The 12,861-nt window shown below is 48.8% G+C and overlaps 1 long non-coding RNA gene across 1 annotated transcript; it reads right to left on the bottom strand.

Moving 5' to 3' along the window:
• Positions 1-1,595: 1,595 nt before the first annotated feature.
• Positions 1,596-7,790, bottom strand: LOC140737750 (uncharacterized). Its single transcript, XR_012101245.1, has 3 exons — positions 7,419-7,790; positions 3,406-3,494; positions 1,596-2,366 (listed from the first exon to the last, which is right to left on the bottom strand). It is a non-coding gene; the product is annotated as an uncharacterized lncRNA (long non-coding RNA).
• Between the last annotated feature and the right edge of the window lie 5,071 nt (positions 7,791-12,861).

Here is a 12,861-nt window from a genome sequence, read left to right as displayed (position 1 = left end):
CTTCGCCCGTACCTCCCTTCCCATTCACTAATTCCCAACTCCTCGCCTTCTCCACATGCCTCTCCCCCGCGCAACTCACCTCCCTACTCTTCTCCGCTTGCCCCTGCCCCTCTCCCAGCTGTTAGCTTCCTCACTCCCTCTCTCCTTTAGCCCTCCATTCCCCTCCCCTTCCCTAACCACACTCCCCTTCAGTGCCCCCCCCCCGTCTATTCCTACTTCTGCTCTTCCCTGTGCTCTCCTGTCTCCCCCACCTCCCCAGACACAAGGGTAACTCTGTACTATGGAAAGCCGTTCTCTGCATGCTCCACCGACTCCCTGACACCGATGGGATCTGCTGTGCTCGGCCTGCCTGAGGCAATACCCAAAAGCAGCCGGCTGCTGGAGGCTTGCCCGCTGCTGGTAATGAGAGGTCAGGGCTGAACCCTCGCTGTCTAGGAGCTGATGCAGGAAGGCACGCAGCCATTTACTTCGGCTTCATTGCTCCTTTCACACCAAAGGAACGCGAGCTTTAATGATGCCTCAGTGATTCCTGGCACGATCCCGGCGAATTCCGTAAGTTTACACAGTCCTCCCAGAGATTAAAATCGATGAGCTTCCTGGAGCCAGCACTGGGAACTCTGTCAAAGAAGCTGCACACCCTCTCTCCATTCTGCAATAATTACTTCCATCTGCCACTTGCCCCTCAGCCTTCCTCCGTTCCCGTCTCTCCTGCCGCTGCCTGTACTCATCCTGCACTCTTAGATACCCAATTCTCTGTCTGTCTCTCCCTCATTTCTTCCTCTGCTTCCCCCGACTGTTCCCTTCAGCCCCTCTCTCTCATACACATGCCCACTTCTCTGCCTCTCTCTCTGTCCCACTCTCCTTTCCTCTCTTTTCCTGCCTCCTCCCTCTGGCGGATTCTCCTGTCTCTCTCTTTGTCCATGCTGCTGTCCCTCCATCCAGCTCCTCTACTTCCTTGCACTTGGTCTCGTTCTTTGTCTCTTTCTCCCTCTTTTAATCTCTCCCTCTGATATTTTACCTTCCCTCGCTTTCTCTTCTCTCCCTCTCTGTCCTTCCCCCTTACTGCTCTATTCTTCATTGTCATTCTCTGTCTCTGTCTCTCAGCCTATATCTGCCTCTCACACTCACTCTCTCTCCCTTACTCCCTCCCTGTTCATTTCCCTCTCTGTCAGTGGATGCTCCCTCGGTCTGACAGTCCCTGCGTCCATCCCAGGCACACAAGGTGATGTCAAACCAAACACAAGTAAAGCCATTCAGCCTCTCCAACCTGCCCCACCATCCAATGAGGTCATGTTGATGTAAGTTCCCCTTTCCTCTTCGTTGCACTCCTTAACTCACCACTGCCCGGCAATCAATCAGTGATACATTCACTGATGAAAAGTGATACATTCCAGAAGTCATATTTGGGTTGGCCATGCTGGGACAGTGAAGACTGCCAATCAACAGATCCAAGTCCATAGTTCACTGAAAATGGCAACACAGATCACTGCGGTGTTGCAGAAGGCACATGGAGTGCCTACCCAGGGCATTGAATATAAAAGTTAGTGTATTAAGTTATGCCTTTACAGAACACTGGTTAGATCACATTTGGGAGTATTGCTTTGTATTTCTGGTCACTGCACTGTTGAAAGAATGTGGTTGTGCTGGAGCGAGTGCAGAGGAGATTCGCCGAAATAAGAGACAACATGCAAGAGGTTCTAACCCTTTATTCCCCTGCTGAGTTCTTCCAGTATTCTGTGTGTGTTGCTCAGGTTTTCCAGCATCTGCAGAACCTCCTGCGTCTCATATTTACCTGGATGCTGCCTGAACTGGAAAACTTGAAGTATGTCGAGAAATTGGACAGGCTGGGCTTGTTTTTCCTGGGGTGAAGGAGGCTGAGGGAAGACCTGATAGTTTTTGAAATGTAGTGGTAGTAGTAATCGCACAATCACTCGAATCGAGTATGATGTTCTCCTCAGGGGTTGTCTGTTAGTGAGTCTTCAGGTGGTTGTTAGGCCGATCTGGGGCCCACATATTCTGGTGCAGTGTGTGGGCTTCCAGACCTCACAACTCTGCCTCCTTCGCCATTCACTGATTGCCACGGGACTTAAACCAGGAAGTTAGGGTGGGTTCCCTTAGTTTAGAAGACCTGTGGGTGACTTTGTTTAATGCTCATGGGCAGCCACCACACAGTCCTTGATATATCGGCGTCAGGACCCAGTGGTAAAGAATGTAAGTCAACTGGGGACCCCTCACTGATGCAATCTTCCTCCACCTTCTCTGCCGTAGTGATGTGCCATCAACTTCCGCCAGCTCCACTGCTGAGGCCATGGTTTGATTGCTCTTTGTCTAGAACAATCCCCTTGAATTTACCGCCATGGGTGACCCTACCAGGAGACAAGCACCAGATGGCATTGCTTTTGGGAACTCAGGAACTCACAAGCCTCCCCACCACAACATGGTGAGAAGTTTAAAATGATAAGCAGGGAAAGAAGAGAGTGAGAAACTTTTTCCCATGGTATCAATACCTAAAACAATGTGTGTATATTTAGCATGAAAGGAAGGAGTTTCAAAGGGGCACTTTTTTTTCACAGGGAATGTTTGAATCTGGAAATTACTGCTGGAGGAGTTGGCAAAGTCAGATACAATCACTCTGTTTAAGAGACATTGAAGCCACACAAGGTAAAGTGAGTGATATGCAGAAAAATAATAAATCTCTTTAAGGCCTGAAATCCCAGCAAGAAAGATAGTTCATCTGGGACTTACATGAGAATTTAAAGACCATGTGAAATCCAGGGAAGTGGTTGAAAAGTGTCTCAAGGCTGCAGTAGACCTGAAAACTGCAAAAAAGAATGCAGCGCAAGAGCAGGGTATTGATAATGAACAGCAAAATGAAATATGTCTAACTTGGACAAGATTTCTGGCTGAAACTGAAAGCTCCATGTAGAATGGATGACATCACTCTGAGGGTCACTGCTAACTGCAGCGTTATAATATAATCCCTCCCACCTACTCCCTGGCACATTTAACTGACTTTCCCTCTTTCTGCACCCTCCCCCCCCCCCAGGTTACTGCCACTCTCACTGTCTCTCCCTGTCCCCTCAGAGCAGTATAGTGCATAAACAGGTCTCTCAGCCCACCATGTTCACGCTAAACCATCAGGTACCCCACTACACCCATCCTAGTTTCCAGCATTTGGTTTGTAGCCTTCTCTGCTCCCTATGTGATTCAGGTTCACGTCCCAATACTCCTTACATTTTGTGAAAGCCTTTGCCTCTTCCATCACATGGGCAGTGCATTCAAGATTCCAACTTCCTCTCTGGGGAAAGAATTTCTTTCTCACATCCTGCCTTTTACCCTAAATCTAAAGTATTCCCCCTTGTTATAGACACTTCTGTTCTGCGGGAAAGCTCCCTATTATCTTACCCATCTGTATTTCTCACAATTGCGTAGCACCTCAGGTATAATGTCCTCCCTCACAAATAGCTGGAGGAACTCAGCAGGCCAGGCAGCGTCTATGGAAAGAAGCATAGACAACGTTACGGGCTGAAACCCTTCAGCAGGACTAAAGAAAAAAAGCCGAGGAGAAAATTTAAAAGATGGGGTAGGGGAGAGAGAACCACCAGGTGATAGGTGAAACCTGGAGGGGGAGGGATGAAGTAAAGAGCTGGGAAGTTGATTGGTGAAAGAGACAGAAGGCATGGAAGGCAGGTTCCCAGAAAGGATACATGGCTGTAGTAGCAGGTCTGGGTAAGCACGTGGTCAAAGAGAAGGAGAGCAGCAGGGGAGCAGTGAGAGAGAGAGAGGGTATCTTGATGGAATTTCCTTTGCACCCTCTCTAGTGTAATCACATATTTCCTATAGTGTGGCGACCAAATCTAACCAGCATAGGACATACTATGAATGGTAGGGTACCAGGGATGAAACAAAACAGAGGGTTGTGCAGCCTCTACCCAACCACCCCTCACACTCCACAACCAGCTTCAGCAGTTACCCCAACCTCTCAATATCCTCAATAGGGGATTTCTATATTTTTCTCTCAGCTTGCAAAACCTCTTTCTAGAGAAGGAGCTTCACATTGCGTCTGACCCTGGGAGGGTATGATGGGACAACGTAGAATGCTTTATTCTGTGTTTAACCCCAAGGGTATGAAATGGGGCAATAGAGAGAGAGCTTCACTCTGTGTCAGACCCTGGGGGTTTCTGATGTGACAATGTGTCCCACAAATTGTGTCAACCATCTCTGGATTGGGATTTGGCTGCTGAGTCTCCCACAGTATTAACCCCTGGAATGGATGAAACACGGAACTTCTCTGATTACTGAGTGAACACTTCTGACCTGGGACAGGCCCTCTGTATTGATAAGTAACTCTACATTTGCCAACTCCGTTTTACCATGGGATCCCGCTGCTCATTTATATTCCTCAGCATTTCTGTAAGGCCCTGGGGCAAGTTGGGAATGAATCTGAAGTGTGGAATAGAAATGGCTTTAGCAGAGCTTGGAGCTATTGGAAACACTGAAGTCACTCCTGGCCTGCCCAGCTCCAGTGGGATTCAGGAGCCAGGAGGCAAATGCAAGATGTTGGATGGGACAGGTGAACAAGGACAGACAGAGGCAAAATGGCAGAGGGCCAGAAAGACACATACAGGTCGTCAAGTGTAGGCGGACATTAACAAAGTGAGGCGCAGACAGACACACACAGAGTGAGGTTCAGACAGACACCACAAGGTGAGGGACAGACAGACACACACAGAGTGAGGTACAGACAGACACACACAGGGTGAGGTGCAGACAGACACACACAAGGTGAGGTGCAGACAGACACATACAGAGTGAGGTGTAGACAGAAACACACAGAGTGAGGTACAGACAGACACACACAGAGTGAGGTGTAGACAGAAACACACAGAGTGAGGTACAGACAGACACACACAGAATGAGGTGCAGACAGCCATTCACAGTGAGGTGCAGACAGACACATACAGAGTGAGGTGCAGACAGACACACACAGGGTGAGGTGCAGACAGACACACACAGAGTGAGGTGTAGACAGAAACACACAGAGTGAGGTACAGACACACACACACAGGGTGAGGTGTAGACAGCCACTCACAGTGAGGTGGAGATGGTCACACACAGAGTGAGGTACAGACAGACACACACAGGGTGAGGTGCAGACAGAAACACACAGGGTGAGGTGCAGACAGACACACAGAGAGTGAGGTGTAGACAGACACACACAGAGTGAGGTGCAGACAGACACACAGAGAGTGAAGTGTAGACAGACACACACAGAGTGAGGTGCAGATGGACACATACACAGTGAGGTACATGCGAACACACAAGAGTTAGGTACAGGCGGACACACACAAAGTGAGGTGCAGACAGACACACCCTGACTGAGGTACAGTGGGACATTCACAGAGTGAGTTGCAGATACACACACAGTGAGGTGCGGATGGTCACACACACAATGAGGTGCGGATGGTCACACACACAGTGAGGTGCGGATGGTCACACACACAGTGAGGTGCGGATGGTCACACACAGAGCGAGATACAGACGGTTAAACACAAAGTGAGATGCGGAGAGTCACAGAGACACAGCCACCACAGGGAGGAGCACGTGACACTGACACACAGCCACAAACCCAGACACTTATATGGGGACAGACACACAACAGCACAGATATACTTGCAGGGAAGCAGATTGTCAGCTGACTGGGCACACTCAGACACACTGACACAGACCGAGGGACACTAACAGGTACAAGCACACTCCAACACAAATCACAAAACACTGACAAGTACAGCCACACACCATCACAAACCGAGAGACCCTGACAGGTGTAGGCACGTACGCAAACCTATCACAGTCCAATATTTCAGCAAGAACATGGCTCGGTGTTGGACTGACACATCAGTTCGATGTCTAACCCTTTAGTGACGGCATCCCGTGATTCACTCTTTCTGATTCCCTCTGCTGGTATCTGTTTGGTATACATCATATAATACCAGGTGGCTAGTGAAGGATTAATCCCCTCTGTTAGGACCGGCGACTGTGGTGCCTGTCTGTAACACCATGGGGCATAGTGAAGGGGTGAATCACTCTGCAGGGACTGAGACGGGTTAAAGATGAAACAGGTTAATGAGACAAGTTAAAGATGTCTCTTTCAGAGACAGCAGCTGATGGTGGAGAACCCGGGCCTGCCGACACTGTCTATCCAGTGCTGTCACCATCTGCAGCCAGTGTTTATGGACCATCTAGTCTACAGTCACAGCAGCTGGGATATTAGTGACCCCTCCTGGTAGTTCAGGCACACACATATTTATACATATAGACTCTCTCTCTCTCACACACACACACACAGATCAACCAAGCACTCTCACACAGCCACAATCACACACTCACACATAAACACTTGCCACACAGAAACATACAATCACAGACATTCACATACAAACATATGCTAACTCGCTCACATAGAGGCATACATGCAGACACATACACACACACTCTCTGTCACTCGCTCTCTCTTTCTCTCTCTCCCACATGCTCACACACACAGATATTGGAAGCTGGGGAATAGGCAGATGTGGGAAAATGGGAGAAGGGGTGGACAGCTGGCAGAGATGAGGTAGATGAGGTAGTGGCATATTTTGGAGAGACCAACTGGGACTGGGTGGGTGGAGAGACTGGGGTGGGGGGTTGGAAAGGTGGGGGGTATAGCAGGTGTGGGCAGATGTTGAACATATGTGGGCAGGTGTTGCTGAGACTGGGGTAGAAACTAAGCAGATGTGGACAGATGCTGGAGTTAATGGCAGATGTCTAACCACTGAAACTTGACACTGGATTACAGCTGGGGAAAAAAGTGGGTGAAGAAGAGAAGAGCCCTTCGTTCCGCTTTCCATTCCCCCTTCTCCCTCTTCCTGTCCCTCACCCTCCGTTCCCTTCGCTTCCTCACGCTTCTCTCCCTTTTCCCTCTCCCTCTCCAGCCCTTTCCCTGAACACCTTATCTTAAATCGATGTTCACACACTCCTCTGCCCACTAACCGCCTTCCGCCTCACGCCTTGCCACCACCCCACTCGCTCCCGGTCTCTTCCAGTGGCTCAAGAGACAAGAGGCGGCTGGGGGATCCCGGATCCGACTGTGACTGAAGCAGAAACCTGACACGGGGTCCACTTCCCGATTACATCTCTTGCCCTGGGACGGAACTCGGTGCACTCGTGGCATTTACCACGCGGGAGTGTAACCGAGTCACAGAGGGGAGGTGATGGTGAGCGCACCTTCAACCAGCCTTGGAACCGACAACGGCGCACTCTCAGTGGTTCACAGGGTGGGGGGGCAGGGGAACACACACAGGAAATGGTCTAGGAGAGAAACAGGAAGGGAAAGGAAAACATGACAGACACCAAAAGAATGCGAGAAACAGACCTACCTTCATTTCACCTGTTTCAAAGTTGTTCTGGTGCAGAAACGGGAAACGGGGTGAGAGGGCGAGAGACCTGCAGGGCTCCCACCCCAATACACTGTTCTGGGGCAGTCACCGGGTTACAGACACCCACAGAGGGGCGAGCGAGCTCCTCTGTGTCCGACGCACATAATTTGTTCCCTGGAACGACAGAACTAATTTCCTCCCTTCCTTTCTCAAAGGACACAGACTGCAAAGAGAAACTCGGCAGATCAGGCAGCGTCTGTGAAGCATTTTGTCCCGATTAAGGGTCTTGGGCCGAAATGTTACGGCTCATACTTTACCAAAGATGCTGTTGACCAGGAGAATCCCTCCATCCCTCCAACAATTTGTGGGTGTTACTCCGGATTTCCAAAACAGTTGAATCTTCTCTCTCCCTCTCTCTCTCTCTCCCTCTCTCCCTTTCCCTCCCTCCCCTCTCCCTCACTGTACCTCTCTCGTTCTCTTCTCTTTCAGTAATAGTTTTTTAAAAGAATTTTTATTGAGTAAATGTCCTTCATTAATCAGGGTGTTACTGCTGCCCTTCACTAAAACACTGTGGAGGTGCGGTTACCATAGAGAGTGATTTCTGTATTTTCCGATTTGCGGAACAAGTTAGCGGATGGACGCCTGTAAAAAGCAGGAACGGTCTGACTGTCGGTCGATACAGGGTCTCGGGACAGGTAGATGACGATGAGGATGAGGTGCTGTGTGTGGGATGGACGGAAGAGTGGGGGGGTGGGGGGTTCCCAATAGCGCAGTCTCCCGCTGACGGACTTCTCACCGCTGAAGCTGTCGGTGGGAAAGAGTGACGGCGTCCGCAGGGGGGAATAATGGTATGGAAAAACCCAGGCTCACTCATGAGGCGGGAGGGATGGGATACAACACCGCATTGGGAGGGGGTGCGGAGAATAGACCCAAAAACACACTTACAGCCGCGGCGCTGGGGGCAAGAGGATGTTGTATCAAAGAGTCAAGGTGAATCAGACTGTGGGAGTATTGGACTGTGGACACGTATCAGACGGAGGGTGTATTGGACTGTGGGCACGTATCAGACGGAGGGTGTATTGGACTGTGGGTATGTATCAGACGGTAGGTGTATTGGACTGTGGGAATGTATCAGACAGTGGGAGTATTGGACTGTGGGCATGTATCAGACAGTGGATGTATTGGACTGTGGGTATGTATCAGACGGTAGGTGTATTGGACTGTGGGAATGTATCAGATGGAGGGTGTATTGGACTGTGGGCAGGTATCAGATGGAGGGTGTATTGGACTGTGGGCATGTATCAGACAGCGGTTGTATTGGACTGTGGGCATGTATCAGACAGTGGATGTATTGGACTGTGGGCAGGTATCAGACAGAGGGTGTATTGGACTGTAGGCAGGTATCAGATGGAGGGTGTATTGGACTGTGGGCATGTATCAGACAGAGGGTGTATTGGGCTGTGGGTATGTATCAGACAGAGGGTGTATTGGACTGTAGGCAGGTATCAGATGGAGGGTGTATTGGACTGTGGGCAGGTATCAGACAGAGGGTGTATTGGGCTGTGGGTATGTATCAGACAGTGGATGTATTGGACTGTGGGCAGGTATCAGACAGAGGGTGTATTGGGCTGTGGGTATGTATCAGACAGAGGGTGTATTGGACTGTAGGCATGTATCAGACGGTGGGTGTATTGGACTGTGGGCATGTATCAGACAAAGGGTGTATTGGACTGTAGGCACGTATCAGATGAAGGGAGTATTGGACTGTGGGCACATATCAGACGGTGGATGTATTGGACTGTGGGAATGTATCAGGTGTTGAGTGTATTGGACTGTGGGCATGTATCAGACAGTGAGTGTATTGGACTGTGGGCATGTATCAGACAGTGATTGTATTGGACTGTGGGCATGTATCAGATGGTGGATGTATTGGACAGTGGGATGTATCAGGTGGTGGGATGTATCAGATATTGAGGTATATCAGATGGTGGGATGTATCAGATGGTGAGATGTATCAGACGGTGGGATGTATCAGATATTGAGATATATCAGATGGTGGGTTGTATCAGGTATTGAGATGTATCAGATGGTGGGATGTATCAGACGGTCGGATGTATCAGGTGGTGGGATGTATCAGACGGTGGGATGTATCAGATATTGAGATGTATCAGATGGTGGGATGTATCAGACGGTCAGATGTATCAGGTGGTGGGATGTATCAGACGGTGGGATGTATCAGATATTGAGATGTATCAGACGGTGGGATGTATCAGGTGGTGGGATGTATCAGACGGTAGGGTGTATCAGATATTGAGATGTATCAGATGGTAGGGTGTATCAGATATTGAGATGTATCAAATGGTGGGATGTATCAGACGGTAGGGTGTATCAGATATTGTGATGTATCAGACAGTGGGTTGTCTCAGATATTGAGATGTATCAGACGGTGGGTTGTATCAGATATTGAGATGTATCAGGTGGTGGGATGTATCAGACGGTAGGGTGTATCAGATATTGAGATGTATCAGATGGTGGGTTGTATCAGATATTGAGATGTATCAGGTGGTGGGATGTATCAGATATTGAGATGTATCAGACGGTGGGATGTATCAGATGGTGGGATGTATCAGATATTGAGATGTATCAGGTGGTGGGATGTATCAGACGGTGGGATGTATCAGACGGTTGGATGTATCAGGTGGTGGGATGTATCAGACGGTGGGATGTATCAGATATTGAGATGTATCAGACGGTGGGATGTATCAGGTGGTGGGATGTATCAGACAGTGGGATGTATCAGGTGGTGGGATGTATCAGACGGTTGGATGTATCAGGTGGTGGGATGTATCAGACAGTGGGATGTATCAGGTGGTGGGATGTATCAGGTGGTGGGATGTATCAGAGGGTGGGATGTATCAGACGGTGGGATGTATCAGATATTGAGATGCATCAGATATTGAGATGTATCAGGTGGTGGGATGTATCAGATAGTGAGATGTATCAGACGGTGGGATGTATCAGTTGGTGGGATGTATCAGGTGGTGGGATGTATCAGACGGTGGAGTGTGGTGTATTCGAGGGTGTTGCTTTTATATACAAAATATCTTTAGTACAAATTCAGTGCTACGTATTAGACGGTGAAGCGCATCGTTCTGTATCCGATTGTATCGGAACGGGGAACGCGGTGCAAGAAGTTGGGCAGGATCAGATGTCCAAGGGGAATGTGTATGGATTCAAAAACGAACTGTATTTCCTGTCCCCCACCCTGCCCAAAGCTCTCCCTCCCCCCCGTTGTTCATTATGTAACATCGGTATAGCTTTAGTGCTGACTGATCTGGTTGTCTGGATTCGCGAACCTACTTTGCGGTTGATGACGCCCGCGCCCCCTCCCATGCAGACTTCCACTTCCAGTAAACTGTTCTGTCTAGGCCCCGCCTTGAGCCCATGAAAAAAAAGGTACGTCGTTAAATAAATTCAAAGGCTGCAGCGTGTGTATCCGATGCCGCTGAATGTGCCTGCCTTCACTGTGGAATGTGGCCCGTTGAAAAGGCCAATTGTGAGGCCGTTCAGATGGCACAATCCCCCTTTCATCGGGAGCTCACTGCGCATATTTGCGTCGGGCTTCTCCATTCATTCCCTCCCTGCAGTCCTGGAATATTTCCATTCCCGACTCTCCTCCGGCCTCCTCATTTAACTTTTCTCGTCGGCGTGTCCTCGGACATCGCAGAGAGTGGGGAGTGCCTGCTGCGGCCGCAGACTCCTGGGACGGTGTATCCGAGGAGGTGTCTGATTATTCCGGTTTCCAATGGTTACCCCTTTGCCATATCAAATCATCGGTGGTGGATTGGATGAATAGTTCCCTCAACTCTCCAAAAACAATGCCTCTCTCACCACTTAGGCGTTGCAGATGCAGAGTTCGGGAAAGAGCATCGGTCTGGTGCTTTCCCGGCGTACATGACAAATGAACTCTTCTCGGGTTTCCAGCCGGGTACAGGTATCGATTGTAATCAACGTTGCGATGAAAAACTTCGCCATCTTCATCAGGAATGATGCCCGGTGCTATTTGCATTGGTATTGGTCTAGTGGTCTCGCCTACCTACAGAAAGATATCAATAAGATTCAAAGAGTGCAGAGAAATGGCAACACTCAGGATGTTACCGGGAGTTGAGAATCTAAGTTGAGTAGGATAGTACTTTATTCCCTGGAGTATAGGAGAATAAGGGGAGATTTAATAAAGGTATACAAAATTATTAAGGGTATAAGACCATAAAATCTCGGAGTAGAATTAAGCCATTTGGCCTGTTGAGTCTGCTCCACCATTCAATCATAGCTTTTTTTCCCATTCTCAACCTCACTCCCCAGCCTTCACCCCCTAACCTTTGATATTATGTCCAATCAAGAACCTATCCAGCTCTGCCTTAAATACACTCAACGACCTGGCCTCCACAGCTGCTTGTGGTAAAAAATTTCACAAATTCAACACCATCTGGCTAAAGGAATTTTCTCCGCATCTCTGGTGGTGTAAGTGCTTTTTCACCAACAATGGGTGAGACTAGAATGAGAAATCATGCGATATAAGGGTGAAAAGTGAGATGTTTAAGAGGACCATGAGGGGGAATTTCTTCACTCAGAGTGTGGAAGAAGCTGCCAGCGGTAATGGTGGATGTGGGTTTAATTGCAACATTTAAGAGACGTTTAGATAAGTACATGGATGGAAGGGGTGTGGAGGGTTACAGTCTGGGTGCAGGTCAATGGAGCCAGGCAGAATAATAGTTCAGCATAGACTAGATGTGCTTTTGTGTTTTAGTGTTCTATGTCCCTATTTGCTAAGATGCAGTGAGAGGCTAGCCGAGCATACAGTTCATATATTACTCAGAACCTTGAAGAAGTACAAAGCAAAACAGTAAGAATGCAAAATAAAATGTAAAAGCTACAGAGAAAGTGCAGGGAAACAATAGAGGCAAGATCATAATGAGGTGGACTGGGAAGTCAAGAATCCATAGAAGAGCTCCATTCAGTGGGATAGGAACTGTCCTTGAACCTGGTGGCACACACTTTCAGGCTTTGGTATCTTCTGCCTGCTGGGAGAGGGGACACAGTGGGCAGGGTCTTTGATTATGCTGCCTGCATTACTGAGTCAGCGAGGAGTATAGACAGGATCCATAGAGGGGAGGATGGTTTCATGATGTGCTGAACTGTGTCCACACAATGTGCATTTTCTTCCAATCACTGCAGAACAGTTGTGGTACCAAACCATTATTCATCCAGATAGAATACTTTCAATGGAGCATTGAGAAAAATGGGTCACTGTTGATGGGGTGGGGGGAGGGGACATGCCAAATTTCTTTAGAAATTTGAGAAAACAGAGGCACTAATGAGCTTTCTTGGCCATGATATCAATACGATTAGACCAGGACAGGATGTGGTGATGTTCATTCCTTGC

The sequence above is a fragment of the Hemitrygon akajei genome, chromosome 2, assembly GCF_048418815.1.
Source record: "Hemitrygon akajei chromosome 2, sHemAka1.3, whole genome shotgun sequence".
Lineage (NCBI taxonomy): Eukaryota > Metazoa > Chordata > Chondrichthyes > Myliobatiformes > Dasyatidae > Hemitrygon > Hemitrygon akajei.
This window is presented reverse-complemented; position numbering and strand designations above follow the sequence as displayed.